At 45.8% G+C, this 16,859-nt stretch overlaps 1 protein-coding gene across 1 annotated transcript in view; it reads right to left on the bottom strand.

The window, feature by feature from the left end:
• Positions 1-16,859, bottom strand: part of Prr5l (proline rich 5 like) — a 183,600-nt gene that overhangs the window by 163,422 nt on the left and 3,319 nt on the right. The gene's annotated exons all lie outside the window — the stretch shown is intronic.

The raw sequence follows: 16,859 nt of genomic DNA, 5'->3' as shown, positions 1-16,859 counted from the left end.
TACTGGTTGAGAGGTACAGAAATAACAAAGGGGAAAAAACGACCAATCCAAACTATGCAGCCGTCACTGGGCAGTAGTGACACATGCCTTTAATCCCAGTCCTTGGGAGTCAGAGGCAGCAGATCTCTGAGTTCGAAGCCAGCCTGGCCTACAGAGCTAGTTCCAGGACAGCCAGAGCTACACCGAGAAACCCTGTCTCAGAAAACAAGAACAAAACCAAAACAAACAAGCAAAAAAACAAAACAAAAACAAGCTATCAACTTAGGTTGATGATCTAACAGCTCCTACAGAAGTGTGTAAAGAGACTCTTAAAGGCTGTGCCAGAGGGCTGATTGTGCTGATATCCAATTGCACAAACAGTAAAGAAGCCTGGGAAATATAGGAACAGTACACCTCTGGTGCTAACATCAAAATCCTGATATGGAAGGAGTATTAGGTCCTACAATGCATTCATAGGAAGGATTTGCTTTTCCTGTTCTTGTCAAGGGACAGCCAAGGCAATGTTCCAAGAACCATAAGATCTACTGCCTCCATATTATACCACACCACACCACACAAAAGTTGTTTGTCTAAAACTAGATTAAAACAACTCACCAACACATAAAGGCACGGGAGAGATGCCAACTTTGGGGTGACCTCTTATGGAGTCAAGGCATATCCCAAAAAATGTGGTATATTTTGAACCAGTAGTCATTATCTGGTGCTGTGCCCCCAATCACTAAGCAACATGGATTCAGAGATCATGAAATGTAATTATAACTAACTCTTCTTGCTATAACTCCAGAGACCTGCTAATGGACTTTGTGTTTCTCATTTGCTCAAAGTTAGTATCTGCTGATTCTTAGTGGGAAGACAGGGAGAAGATGAACTTTTACCATAGAAACAGTAAGAGTTACACCCAACCTAAAACTGCTAGTAAACCAGCAGACAAAGGAAGGAGCTTTTATACAGATGTTGATAATTGATCTGGGTATCAAAACATAGCAGAACCAAGGAAGTCTATATCCAGAAGTTGCAGGAACACTTGGGCACATTTTAATATATCTGACTACGGTGATAACAAGATGAGTAACTGTCACACAAATACATCTTGACTACGTCACAGCTGCTAGAAGATCAAATCCCTTGATGGTGTCAGCCTGGGGTATCGCCTTGATTTAAAAACCTGTGCCCATAGAAGTTGTGGCTCGGGTAAGGAATAGTAGGACAGGAGGGAAGAAGAGGAGAGGACGGTCTGGCTGATACACAGGGAAAAGTTTGCAGAGACCAGAGTTGGTGCTGCCCTAAAGAACAGTCCCATTCACCACGGTTGTTGTGCGCAGGCTTGTGGAGGGCCATAAAAGCTAGGGAGTTCATACCCATGGAAGCATTCTCACCCATCAGCCAAGGAAGCTGGCATAGAAATGCTCACTGACTTCTTCCCGAATGACATAACTCTGAGGTGTGTGCCCTACAGTCTCCCACGGCTTTTAGGAGTTAAACTACAACCACCATTACAGGGATAATTTTCCTTATAACACTCCATTTATGGGCCAGTTTTCTCTGCCTTCTCAGTTTCCTGCTTTGATAATAGCCTTTCCCTTGCCTTGCAAATAGATTGCTTGTGCTTTTGTCTCAGGATTGGCTCCTAGGAAAACTCTGATCAAGACACTTCGTCCCACTCCAGTTAACTCTCTCTGGATAGATGCTGACGGACTCTTCCTTCAGGTGCAGATGACTCATGTGGCTCAGTGGAGTAAATTTAAAAGGTTGTGCTGATGCAATGGGCTAGACATGTAGGAGCTGTCTGAAAACGTGCTGCCAAATTGTAACCAAAGGACAAGTCATTGTCAGTAACAAAGGCTTGTCGTTACTGTATGCTGTCATAGACTTGTGAACTGATCCTGTCTCAGAGGAAGGGGCACAGCATACAGCTCTGCCAAGCCATACATGGGTGTTCTTCTGAGATGACTTTTATACCTGGGTGCAAATATCAAGCTCTTGCTCAGATACTGACATTAAGGCAAAGAGCCACCACATGAAACTGTAGGAAAGCAGTAGGCGGTTAATAGATTCATTGATGTTTGCAGAACCATAGAAAATATGTTATAAGGATAGCTGAGCTGGGCAGTGCTGGTGCATGCCTTCAATTCCAGTCCTCAGGAGGAAAAAGCAAGCAGATTTTTGTGAGTTTGAGGCTAGCCTGGTCTACAGTGAGTTTCAGAACCGGCAAGTCTACACAGAGAAACCCTGTCTCAAAACCTCCCCGATAAAGGAAAGCTGAATTGTTGGGTGTTGTTGAGTCTTCTCATCCTTATGTTGAGTTTAACAGCAAACACACACACACACACACACACACACACACACACACACACAGAGAGAGAGAGAGAGAGAGAGAGAGAGAGAGAGAGAGAGAGAGAGAGAGAGAGACTGTAACTATGGATTTCCGGTTACAATAAGTAATACAGATCTAAGGGGAAGAGAAGAAGACAAAAACTCCTGAGGGACTTTGAGATCATATGCCACCAACATGCCCACTACTGCCACCACCCACGTGTGCCAAGTATCTTTACTGTGTCTGTATTTTTTAAGCAGGCTGCAGAGAACCCTAAGGGTGCTGGGTAGGGACCTGACAGTTCAGTCAACACTGAAAGACTTAGTACTAAATGATGATGATGTAGCTGTAGTTAATGATCAGTTTTATATGTTAACTTGTTTGAAAAGAGCATCCCACTCACTAAAAGCAGTTTGGAAACTCGTAATAAACATGCTTGCTCCTTCCTTCCTTCCTTCCTTTCTTTTTTTTGTTTTGTTTTGATTTCTGGACAGGATTTCTCTGTGACTGTCCTGAAACTCATTCTATAGTCAAGGTTGACCTTGGATTCAGGGATCCGCCAGCCTCTGCCTCCGGACTGCTGGAATTAAAGGCATGCACCACTACCACCTGGCAACCATTTTATTTTTATAACCACCTCCATCTTGCAGATAAGGACAGTGAGGTTCAAAGAGGTTGAATTACTTATCCGAAGGCGCATACTAGACAAGAGCCAGACTGTGGCATGCCGCCGTGGCCCAGCCCCATGCCACACCCCTCACTCTTTCCTCCACATACTGCATGTGAGAGGCGATGATGAAATGCATGGTTTAGCAATTTCTTGGCCATGAAGTTGGTTTAGGTGACAAGGGGGTCACGAACAGTTTATAAAAATTTCAGAGTTTGGGTTGCTTCAAGAAAATCACCACAATACCTCCAGTTCATTCCCGTGATGAGCTCTTCTCAAGGCTGCTGTCCTAGGAGCTGCGTTAACGGGACATGTCCTCACGGCTTGTCTCCATGCCCACACACTTGAGCAAAGCCCCCAGACATCAGGCTGCTATTGCGCCGATGATGCTATGAAAAACAGAAACGACTTTGGGTCTAAGAACACAAGCACGTGGCCTGGAGGGATGACTTAGTGAATAACATGTTGGCTGTACATGCAGGAGGCCCAGAGTTCGGATCCCCAGAACCCTTGTGAAAATGACAACATGTGTCTGTAATTCCAGCTCCTCTATATCAAAATAGGAGGTGACACAGAAAAAGCCTTAGAATCCCCCCAGGCCAGCTAGCCCGTCATACCGTGTACCTGCCTCAAGCTAAGGTTGAAGGTGAGGGTTAACTCAAAAGGTGTCTTCTGAGTTTCACAAATGTGACCTGGTATTTTTACCCGAAGTCACACAAATGAATACACACACACACACACACACACACACACACACACACACACACACCCCAAAAAGAAGAAGAAAAAGAAAGGCACTAATATGCCTTACTTGAAGATCTGTAGGTGGGTTAGAAGCAATCCCTCGACTAGTTGGGCTGAGTTCTGTTTCCTATGATGAATTCTGTTTGGGGCTCCTCGCCAGGTATAGGACCACAAGGCCAGGCAAACGGCAGAAGCATTATTTAGCCTCTATTACCCTATCATGTACCATCACATCCCATTAGCAAAGCAAATCTAAGGACATGCCCAAGCTTCAGATGACCCCATGGTGGAGAAGGCAAGTGGAGACTTGCTGACTGACACCCGTCCCCTCACACTAGTTAAGTAAGAGTATGCTTCCCTGCGAGAAGGTAAGTATGCCTTTCCTAAGTCCTTCAAACCTAAAATTCTCCCAATTTCCAAAATCAAGTCTGCAGACAGACCTGTCACCCTGAAGAGACTTCTCCTGAGAGCCCAGAGTGAGTTAAATATCTGCCACCCAGCCCAGAAACATTCGAGAAGGAATTATCCGAGATACTGGGATAGTTGAAAAGCAGCCACTTTGCTCCTATGATCTACCCAAACCAAGTCTGCAACACCCTGCGTCATAAAGACCCTGCAACCTGGGATAAAACAGGAGGGCAGATGTGGGCGGTTCATACCCTCCGCCTTCAAGGCGTTAGCTTTCTCAGCATTATGACCTGAGAGAACACACTAAAGGAGAGGAGATTTACCTCAGTCTTCCATTTCAGCCCATAGTCACCTGAACCGTGCACTTGGACACTTCACGGCAGGCAGAAAACAGCTCACTGTGTATCTTAACTGCACCCAAGGTCCTGTGCCCAACAGAAGATCACCAATGATCTCAAAATGAACTCAATTTCATATTGGTTTTGTGGGCATTTTTTGTCTTATTGGTCTTTTGCTTGTAAATTATGGTTTCCAATTTTGTTTTTATGAGTTTTTTTTTGTGTGTGTTTCTTGTGTTTTTATTTTCCTTTTAAAAAAGATTCTGGTTTGTTTTTGTGTTTGCCTGTTTGTTTTTAAACAAACAGAGAAAAAGAAAGGAAGGAAGGAAGGAAGGAAGGAAGGAAGGAAGGAAGGAAGGAAGGAAGGAAGGAAGGAAGGAAGGAAGGAAGGAAGGAAGGAAAAAAGAAAGGTGAAGTGTTGGGTGGGTGGAAAGGTAGAGAGAGCTGGGAGGAGTTAGGAGAAGGGAACCTTGATCAGAATAGATTACATTTCCGTTAATAAGATAGCTTTAAAAAAGAATATTTACTAACACAGTTTTTAAGCACACCCTTTTTTATCATGCTTGACTGGTAGTTTAAGGCAAGGCAGCCACTTACTAGTCGTGTGCATCCCGTTATCACCTAACTCACTCACTCCAATTTTGCACGGGCACCGTGTCCCGGAATTGCTGTGAGGGGCGAACGACATTGCGGAGGAAGTCTTTGAGACCTGACAGAGTCTGGAACCTGTGCGGGGTGCATTGCCACATGGCCATAGCTTTTATTGCAGGGAATTTGGAAACTTTCAAGTAAGAAAATATGGGCCGGAGACAGCGGCGGTCCTTTGCCCCATGTTTAGTTTGTCGCCCCCTAGCTGCCGCTTCCAGAACTCATTATACAACCTCCTCCTCAAATTGGGAAGGGCTCCTAACTGCATCAATGAGGGTTCCTACACCATGGCTGCCATTGGTGGGACCCCAGCAGAAGACGGGTGGCTGCTCTTATTTTAAAACATTACAGTTTGTACATGCTCCCTTTTAATGAGGAAAAAATGCAATCAGTTTAAGTAAGAGGAAAGCATGCCCCAGGTTCCACTGCCCGAAGGAAACGCCCTGGGCACAGGTATGTCCTCCAACGGTTTTGGTGCTAGCTGCTCTTGAGAAGAAAAAGGAGACTGACAAGCAGCCATCCAGGTTCCCAGGGGTAGCCTCCCACACCATCCTTGGAGAAGAGCCTGGTGGAGTTTTCAGGAGAAGGGTACAGCTGTGCACAATCTGAAAAGAATGATGTACCCGTCCTCTGGATAAGCAATTCTGCTTGGAGGGAGGGGGAGAAATAAGAGCAAAGTATAATACCAAATTGTTGTCTGAGGTTTCTGTCCTGCCCAGTTCCCGCATTCATTAAGTCCCAAAGAAGTCACACAGAGGTCTACATTAATCATAAACTGATTGGCCCATTACTCAGGCTTCTTATTAACTCTTATAACTTACATTAGCCCATTATTTTTATTTGTGTTAGCCACATGGCTCAGTACCATTTCCACTGGCGAAGTCACATCTTGCTTCTTTTCTGTCTGGACAGGACTGCAAAGGTAGCTTCCCTTTTCCCAGAATTTTCCTGTTCTCCTTGACCTGCCTCTACTTCCTGTCTGGTTGTCCCACCTACACCTCCTGCCTGACTACTGGCCAATCAGCATTTACTTAAAACATAATTGACAGAATATAGACAATTGTCCCGTACCACCAAATGTTTATGAAAGGCCACAATGAAACCCAATACTTGTATGCTAACTTAATAAAATTAACTTTAAAACTAGGAGGTGGTGGTGCACGCCTGTAATCCCAGCATTCAGGAGGCAGAGGCAGATGGATCTCTGTGAGTTCAAGGCCAGCCGGGTCTTCATAGTGAGTTCCAGGACAGGCTCCAAAGCTACAGAGGGAAAATCTGTCTCAAAATAAATAAATAAATAACTTTAAAATGTGCTTGTAGGAAGCTGGACCCTGAAAACAGCAAAGAAATCAATGAGTAATTACACAGAGCTTACAGACTGCTAGAGTCTTTCTGTGTATTTTTTTTTAATGTCTGCCCTTTAGGGAATATTCAAAACAACCACTTTTTTTTTTAAATGATAGGTTTGTCAAGGTGTAATTCACATGGTGCCTTGGTCTGTTTGGGTTATTGTAACCATAACTATCAAATGATGGCTTCTATGCAACAGTAGCTTGCTCCTTATCGTTCTGATGCTGGGGTATTCCAGATGGAAGCTCTGCCCAGGGTCTTGTGAAGGCTCGTTTTCCAGTTCTTGGCTGGTACCTAATAGGGCCTCCAAATGTTAAAAGGGAGGAAGCACTATGTAGGGCCTCTTCCATGAAGGCACTGGTCCCAGATGTGAGAGCTTCATCCTTATGGCCTAATAGCCTTCCAGAGGCCCAACACAAAGACTGTCACACTGTCAGCGGGTTTCAACATAGGAATTCATGGAAGGCGTGAGCATGGCATTCAGAGGTTGGCACCTGGTAAACAATTAAGCTATTTATAGTCCATAACAGCTTGGTGATTTAAAGCACATTCTCAAATGTGGCTCATTTTAAACCTCTTTATCACTCCAAAAAAGAACCCAACAACATCTCTCTATTCCCGTGCTTGCCCCATGCCTTTTAATGACTTACCCACCTCCCTTTTTTCTTCTGGAAATGTTCTACAAGTAGATATATCTATTATGCTGGTGTTTCTGATTCATTTCTTTCACTTAGCATGTTTTCAAGGAATGTCCATATTCTATCAACTATCAGTATTTAATCTGTCTTTATGACTTGTAATATTCCAGTTTATAGATATATTGTACATCTGTATATACTAGCTTACAGATGTACTATATATATGTATATATACCAGTTCATAGATACACTAGTTTTGTATTTAACCCTTCATAGGTTGGTGGATACTTGAGTTACATCTATCTTAGATATGCTACAAACAAAACTACTATGAACATTTTTTGTGCAGACATCTATTTCCATTTCTCCTGGGAATAGACCTAGAAGGGAACTTCTTGAATTAAATTACAGCCTGGGTTTTCCCTCTCCAGGAAACTTCAGACTGTCTTCCAAGGTAGCAGCGGCATTTTCCACTATGACCAGTTTTCTCATTTCTCTCTACCCTCACCAACATTTCTTATCTGCTTGATCATCTTATTGTGCCTATCTCTGTGGGTGTGCAGTGCTGTCTCCAGGCGGAGTTGAAGTGCACTTCCATGGTGTCTGTAGAAGCATTACTTCACTAGCGCAGTTGTACAGAGGGGGAAAGTGAGGTACAGAGAATCTAACTAATTCACACACAAATACTTGGTGTGCACAGTTACATGTTAACACAATGTGCAAAGGAAAGTATGAGTATGTGTGTGTGTGTGTCTACTAGTGCTTGTCTGCTACATGTGTGCCTTCAGAGGCCAGAAGGTTGTGGTGGATTCCCTAGGCTGGAGTTCCAGGAAGACATGAGAAGCTGCAAACTTGTGCTGGGAACCAAACTCTGGTCCCTGGAAAAACGGCAAACACTCTAAACAGCTGAGCTTTCTCTCCAGCCTTGTTTGTGAAAACTAGTGACAACTCCACTTGCTTATCTTCAGGGTTTATCGAAGGACAGGGAAGGTCACATGGAATGAATTCCAAGTTACAGAACCACACATACAGTAGGAACATGTTTACCTTTTTGAATCTATGGGCTGGAAGACAATATACCACATTGTCACAACATTGCCTAGAAAGGGCTGGAGAAATGGCTTAGCAGAAAAGACTACATACTGATCTACCAGAGGATCTGAGCTCTGGTCCCAATCTTCACATCAGGCAGGTCAAGAACACCTGTTACTTAGCAGTGGGGGAGCGATGCCCTCTTCAGTTCTTTATGGGTACAGACACACATGTGATGTACATAACCACACACAGAGAGAGAGAGACAAAGAGACAGAGAGACAGAGACAGAGAAGAGACAGAGACAGACAGAGGGAAAGACACACACTAGCCTACAGAAATAAAAATATAATCTATAGAAAGAGTATCAACTTGGTCAAAAGATCTGGGGGGCTCGAGAACACCCACAGGCCTAGCTGACACTGCTAGACCTGAACAGGTAGAGGGACATCCAGGCTGGCAGAGGAAACCTGAGATGCCCTTGCCCTCAGTCACATGACTTGGGCCTCAGCCCAGAGGATGTAAGCTCGGGAGAGCTGGCCCTGCCTCTTGTCAGCAGGGTGGTGGCATGCGAGAGGGAGAGATGTGGTATCTTCCATCCCACCCCTCACTGCAGGCAGGAGAACTGTCCCTGAGAGCCCTATCTCTCGCCAGCTACCACCATCCAGGGAGCAGACCTCGCACCTTGTCTGGGCAGCACAGTAGAGCTGGACCTGGTGGCACAGGAGATCCAGCTCGAGGGGTGAGGCAGGAGAGTTGGTTCTGCCTCTCACCAGGGCATCGCTGGAGAGCAGACCCTGCTGGTGGGGGTTTGGGAGGGTGGGCAGCTTGACAAACTCAGCTACCACCCAGGCCCAGATCTAGGGCTTTGAGCTGACCCATCCCAACAACTGCCCCATCTATGAACTGCTGGAGCATGTGGAGGGCTTGGCCCTGCTGATCCAAAGCTCCAGGATCTCCATGACATAGAGCAACAACAAGGCATCTGAGAGGAGTCCCGTGGGGATCTGGTATTGATCGTGTAGCAGAAGCCAGAGACCTCACACTACACCCATGACTCATTGCACAAACATTTGCAAGGAAAGATGTCTGGACTAATGGACAGACTGTGAGACACACCGTGGCACACTGCAGTTTCCAGAGAAAGAGTTTTTTAATTTTAATTTTAAATTTTTTGTCATTTGTATTTGGTGTAGGAGGATCTTCTTTCTATGTGTTGCTTTCGTTGGTTGAATAAAGAAAACTGGCCTTTTGATAGGGCAGCCCTTAGGTGGACAGAGTAGACAGAACAGAATGCTAGGAAGAAGAGAAGTGTGGCAGACTCCATGATTCTCCTGCCCAAGATGGACACTGGTTAGACTCATGCCCGTAAGCCACAGTCAAGTGGCGATACACATTAATAGAAATGGGTTAGTCAAGATGTGAGAGTTAACCAGTAAGAGGCTAGAGCTAATGGGCCAGGCAGCAATTTAATTAATACAATTTTCTGTGTGGTTATTTGTGGGGGAGGGGGGTTAAGCTAGCCGGTGGCGGGATGCAGCCTGCTGCTCCATCGTACTACATTTGTTTTTTGTTTTCTTTGGGGGGAAGGGTTGCAAGAGCAGAGGGCAGGTATGGAGGGACAGGAAAATGAGTGGCGCTGATATGAAATTCACAAAGAATCAGTGAAGCAATAAGCTACAGGAAGGCGAGGCTTTTGTCATCTTGCACATGGCTGTCTCACCAATCCTTTACATAGTGAGTAGCAGATGACCAAAGAGTTCTGAGGAAGGTATGGCGAGAGGGGACTGCAGAGGAGCTGGTGTTTTATCCTGCAGACCTGTGTCCTCTGTGCCTGACACTGCATAGTGCTTGCCCCCACCACCACCACAGAAAAACCAACCAGGAATTCTTGAGGCCTCGAGGGGGACAAAAAAATGGTAAAAGGCGACCCTCAGAGATGGCCGATGTGAGACAGAAAAGTGGCCTCAATGGTTTTCAAGGGTGCTATTGATTCTTCTGGACTACAGCATTCTGCACTTCAAATGGGTGCAATTCGGTCTCAGTACAGCTCCATCTCTGAGGCTGATTACTTTCCCGGGAAGAATCCTGTTCACTAGGAACCCCCACCTAATCAATAAACCACTCTTCTAGGGAACAGGCACCCGATGTCAAGATACTAGCACTGAGTCTTGTTTTCATGCCCGAGAAGATCCCACAAATCAATAAGCATTAGAAGACGCGGCCATGTTCTTTTCTTTCTATCGCTTTTCAATATTTGCTTAATTTCTCATACCCGTTAAGCATTCTGAAGAGGCTCACGGATCAACGGCTTCTGGTGAGTACACACAGGTGTGTGATCATGCCATCCAAGGCTAAGGCTATGATTGCTAGGTCTAGGAACTATTAGAGAAGGGACCGGGAACTGTGGTTTGCCTGGACTGACAATCAGCTGAGGGTACAGGGGTGCAGGCATGGACTGTATATTACAGCAGCTGAAGATAATAGGGCTCACACCGTACAAATGACAAGTTGCACCAATGATTGTTAGCAGAGGCCAGGACAAGAGGAATATGAGCTGACTGCACAACAACCCGCCCGACTCGGCCGAGGAGCACGCTAAGGGGCTGCTAGCACTTCCTTGGGTTTTTAACAATTCGAGTATTTCTGTGCTCCCTTATTCTGGTCCATTTCTCAGGCCAGTGCTATGCAGACTCAGGTTTTCAGTGGGGGAACAAACTGATCTCTTCCTTGACGTCAGTTATGAATACTTGCTCTGAAATTTTCCGTCCCCTCCTCTTTGTCTAATCTCCACTGTTACTTTTTGTTACTTTGTCTCCTTCAAGGCTCCACCGCCAGTTGCCTGGACTGACTGTTCCGCAAGAAGGCTTCCTGCCTAAGCTGTTGGCCAAGTCCCCATACAGGAATCGGAGTGGCCTGGAGCAACATTGTAAAGCAGTGTTTAGAGCATAGGCCTTGAAGTCAGGCCACCTCAGTTCGATTGCCCTTCAGACCTGCGATGACCTTTGCAAGTTACCCCATCCTTCTGAGCTAGGTTGATTTACATATCAAAGAGAGATTCTACTGTGCACACAGTTGGTAAGGGCTCAGCAAAGCTAAACAAAGTAGTATAGACTGAATGTTTAGAACTGGAACAAGTGGATCCTTATAGCCCCATGCCTGTTAACTGGCCTGTTTCAAAAACATATCCATCCACCTCTTTACAGTGTGCTGAGAAGAAAATCCAAACCGCTTCCTGAAACACACAGGCATACATGCATGCACGCACACATGCACGCATGCACACGCATACACACACACACACACACACAAGCCTTGTGGGACCTGATCTTCCTGCCTGTCACCCTTCAGTGACTAAGCCATTGCTTCCCATCCCACACTGACATTGAATGTCTGTTACTGTAGGACGATGGACCCCCAGGCCTACACTCTTCCCTGTGCCTGAAACATTTCTGATCCACTGCTGCCTGTCTTTCAAGTCTTAGGTGGCATTTTCTTTGGGATATTTACGTCACCTGTGTCAATCAATGCCTTTGAAGAAACGCCCTTTCTCATCCATATCCTTGACGCTTTGAATTTAAGTTTTCAGTGTGAAGCCTAAACTTTCATACTCTCCCAGCAATTGAGAATGTTTTACACGTGTTTGTCTCTCTATCTCTTTCTATAAATATTATTTTTATGTAAATTGCAGACACCATGGATTTTCTCCATGAGTCTTCCAACTTGCATCCTCCAAAAGACACAAGTGAAGGGCTATTCTCCCAACTAAGAGGCAACATTAGGACCATAGTTAAAAATGACTGATTCTCTAGTATCACTTATGACTTGGTCCTCATTCACATCCCCCCAATTATTCTCCAACGTTCTATCAAATCTCCTGCGCTGCTCTTCCTGTGTGCTGTGTCAGCTCGAGAGGCACCAATCCATCCTGTTTTCCAGGTAAGCACTCAGCTCTGTTGACGTTTGCTGAAAGAGTAGCTACCATGCCTCAGTCTCTCCAGCTAGGAAGGCTTCTCTGTTTATTCCATCCACACACAGATGCACACACACACACCATACACAAATGTACACACACCATATACACATACCATACACACACATTCACACACATATGCACACATATATCATCCACACGCATACACACACTACACACACACCATCCACAAACACAAACACACACCATCTACAAACACCCGTACCATCCATACACACACACATCCACACATATATGCACACACACACACCATCCACACACACATGCACACATGCACATGGGAGCACTTGAGCTACCGCATGTGCTTTCCATAGTTCAGACTGGAAGCTCTGGGCGTTTCTGTGTCCCTCCCTCGGCTGGTCCCGCTGATACCCACACTCAGTCTTTTCCCCTTTGGCTTTGCTTGTTTCTCTGCGTGTTTCTAAAATTCACACTCATGGGACCTTAAAGTCCGCCCCACAGTGACAGACTTCCTCCGACAAGGCCACATCTACTCCAACAAAGTCATATTTCCTAACAGTGTCAGTCCCTCTGGAGGTCATTTTCTTTCAAGTCACCACAGACGCCCTCCTTCCGGTAGCTACATTCTCTTGACAACCCAGAGAGTAGCGCATAAGCCACTCACCAATGCCTGCCCTCCCCTGATGCGAGTTCACAGACGCTTCTGACACGACATGAACTAAACTGCTGGACAGACGAACAGAAAATGCATTCTGCTTCCCCCCACCTCCCTTCCAACTGCATCCCCAGCCTATCTAGGTTCTGTTGCTTGGAGCTCAGCTCCACCCCAGCCCAATCCAGCCCCACACTGCCGTTAGATGATCCCCTGGGTATAATGCTTCCAAACGGCTGCAGAGAAATCCTATGGTCTCCCTTTCTGAGGCATGGCATTTGTTTGTTTGTTGTTGCTTGCTTTTTTAAAAGCATAGTGTTTAAGTAGAGTTTTAGATTTTTGAAGCCCTCCAGGCAACAGCCTCCTAAGGAATCGAGCGATGGCACGGCCCTTCTGCCTCCGTTAAGATCCTGAGTGAATGCCGTCGCTTTGATGTGCTCTGACAGAGAGACCTCCACTCCCATTCATTCCCCCACCTTTTAACTTAAACTATGGGAAGGAGAAGGGGCTTTTCAACAATCAAAGACATCTCCTTGGAAGAAGAAACTCATCTCACGCTGCACCTGTCAAGCCTGTCGGCATCTCTACATCACAGACATAACGACCTTCAGAACGTTCACCAGAGGAGGACGCCTATGCAGTGCACACCTAACTGTGACAGGCAAAAAAGAAAAAAAAAAGAGGCTTAAAGTATCTCGGATGCTGGTGGCCCAGAGAAGGGTAGATGGGTATGAGCTAAATCTGGACTCTTCGCCTCCCTCCTCCAAACCCCATCTTGGGTGAATTCTTTAACCTTTCCTAGTTCCAGGTGCTTCTCCCATCTGTGGATAATAATATCCTAGGGTTCTCTGTGAAAGCAAAATGAGGTGTTGTTTGGGGAGCAGGATGTAGAAGCTATTTTGGTCTCAGTTTAAGCTGAATAGCCGGCACATTCCAAAGCAATCCGTGATGCCAGGGTGCAGAAGGAAGGACAGCAGTGGCACGAAACTCGTGTCCCCTTCCTATCCCCATCTCCAGCACACAAAGGAGGCTGGACAAGGGAGACAGCTGGCAGGGGACAGGGGAAAGCAACGGGGACGCTCTCAGCCCCAACCATCAGCACTCAACTATTGCCCCAAAGAGTGGCTTCCGAGGGACACAGAGTCCCTTCAGAGGAATTCAGTGTCCCTCAAGCTGAGATGTTTCTGGGGACATAGGTCTGCATCATGCTTTAGAAACCCAAAGAAAGGGGAAACCAGGGAGGAGGTAGCCAGCTGGAATAATGGGGCTTGCCTGGGTAAACCACGATTATTTTCCTCAAGTCTGAGACCCCCACAGGTAACCTGTGGACTCTGGAGCTCCTTGTTTATTTGGCTTTACTTCGTTTGTTTGTTTGAACAACCTAGGCTGACCTTCAGTCCACAGCAATTATTCTGCCTCAGCCTCTCAAGCGCTTGGAGTATAGTTGAAACTCTTTGGAACAAGGAAGCTATTAATGCCTGTGTGCCTCCCAAATTCACAAGCTGTCCCCAATAGTTCAGGATAGGACTGTATAAGAAACCAGGACTTCTAAAAAGCTGATTGTGGGCCATAAAAATGGCTCAGTGGGTAATTGTACTTGTTGTCAACCCAAATGACCTGAGTCCAGCAACCTGCACGGTGGAAAGAGAAAAGTGACTCACACAAGTTGTCTTCTGGTCTCCACGAATACACCGTGGCACACACCACACACACACACACACACACGTCTTCTGGTCTCCACATATGCACTGTGGCACACATGCAACACACACATATACAACTAAATCACTATTTTAAAAGTTGATTGTGTTAAATGACGAGGTCCTTAGTGTAGACCCTAAAGCAGGGTGCACCGGGGTTTTGTAAAAAGACAGCAGATGAACACAGTGTGAAGACAGGCACCTGTAAGACCTATCCTTGGCCTTGGACTTCTAGTCTCTAAATCTAAGTTATTTAATTCCCCAAGTCTGATGTGTCTATAACAGTCCTGTCTCTGATGCTTAAGGAGGGAGACTTAGGCAGCCACTTCCTGGGGAGTTCAGAGATCCTCAAAATTTACTAAAAAGGGCACTCTCTGAAGCACCCACAGATCATACTAAAACATAAAACTTAGGGCCCAGGCAATGTCCCCAGCTATATGTTAAGCGTCCTTTAAAGACTATACACTAAATGCCTAGTCACCAGCCTGAGGCAGTATTGGCACTGTGGTGGAAGCTTTGGGACGTTGGGCCTCTGGAGGAAGTTGGGTCACCGGGACAGTGCCCTTGATAGGGATGTCTGGAACTTAGCTTCTCCCTCTCTTGTTACGGTTGGTTTTAAAGTCAACTTGCCACACATCAGAACCACCTTACCTAAAAACCTGTCCTGATAGCCTTGATAGAGCTGTGAAGACACACCCTGGTTGTGATGGCAGCCTAGGTTAAAAAGGTAGTCAGAAGGAGGACTGTCTGACCTTTTGCTAGGTCGGCTTTCCCTCTGGCCTCAAGCTGATTTGTCCTGCTGTCAGCAGCAGCAGAACCAGCATTTCCAAGCTATTTTTGTGGGATAGGTACCAGAGGGACTTCTGGACTTCTAGAACTAGGTTAGAACTGCTGAGGCCCTCACTACATGGACTAAGAAACTACCAGTTGCTGCTTTCCAGAGTGAGACAGCCACTGTGGGACGACCCCGATTGTTGAGACACCAGTCTCTAGTGTTAGATCCGAAGGAAACTCCATTTCCCCAAATTCTGGTGGTTAGACAAAAGCCAGAATTCCTCAGGGGCTTGTGAAGCTGGCTCCCCTCTACCCAAAGAGCCATTTCCCTGTCACTGGCAGAAGGGACAAAGGACTCTCTGTGGTATCTAACAGCATACCAAGGCACATGCTGGTCTCCAAGCTCCCTCAGTATCACAAGTACACATTTCAGAGTCCGTGCTGGCCTCCTGGCTCTTCTCCCCTCCTCCCCTCTCCTCCCCTGAACTCCAGCTCATGGGTTTCCCTCCCCACAGCTACTCCTTCTTATAACCCTGCTATTTCAGCTATATGTGCTCTCTTTGGCCTGTGGCTCTTTTCATCTTCTTTGCTAGGTTCTCCCCGCCCCCCTCCAGCTCCCGTACCTCTCTCTCCCTCTCTCCTTTCCTGTACCGACCCCCTCAGATCTCCTGAACTGCTCCTGCTTCTCTCATGGTCAGATCTGGTTTGCTTACCACGTTTAATCTACTGCTTTCTCACTTTGTTCTAGACTCTTCCAGATGTCTCTGGATGCTCTCTCTCTCATGGCTACAGTATAAAGCTTCTTCTTAATTAACCAAGTCATGGAGTGGTCATATTGTCAGTTCATACGTCAAGGACCTAGGAACTACTGAGTTCTCCATGACTCAGGTATGATTCGACTTCCGTTACTGTTTTCAACCTGACTTTATAAACCCTGATATATTTTCTGTATACACACACCATCCCATTGGTTGTGTTCCCCGAGAACCCCAACTAAAACATCTCTCCTCTTTACATTCCTGCTGCTGTGAAGAGAACAGATTGCTTCTACTGTGTGTTTCTGCCATGAGGAACCCCACAAAATTACGAACCAAAATGAAACTTGGTTCCTTAAAAGTTGATTCGTTCAGGTATTTTGTCCAAGTAGCAGAATGTTAACTAACACACCATAGTATGAACCAAGCTGAAACTTTGGTGGCTTTTCTGCTTCCCCTCTGCCCTCCAACGAGTCAGATGAAACCATTACTTTGACTCCATGGGAGGAGGTGGGGAAGTCACCACTCCAGGTGGCACTGGAAGTCTGGCATCCCCCACAGGGCTGAGAATATCATTTTTTTAAGTGATGCAATGTTAAAATTCTAAGTAAGGAGCCGGTTGGTGGTGGCACAGGCCTTTAACCCCAGCACTTGGGAAGCAGAAGCAGGTGGATCACTGTGAGTTCAAGACCAGCCTGGTCTACAGAGTGAGTTCCAGGACAGCCAGGGCTGTTACACAGAAACCTGCCTCAAAATAAAATAAAATAAAATAAAATAAAATAAAATAAAATAAAATAAAATAAAAACTATAAGTAAGTAGGAAATGTTTGGTTCCTGAAGGTCATCCAGGAGAATTACAGACTTCTTTAACTTTTATCCTATGA

The sequence above is a fragment of the Myodes glareolus genome, chromosome 10 (genome assembly GCF_982192425.1).
Source record: "Myodes glareolus chromosome 10, mMyoGla1.1, whole genome shotgun sequence".
NCBI lineage: Eukaryota > Metazoa > Chordata > Mammalia > Rodentia > Cricetidae > Myodes > Myodes glareolus.
Note: the sequence above shows the minus strand (reverse complement) of the source record. Positions and strands in the feature narration are given on the sequence as shown.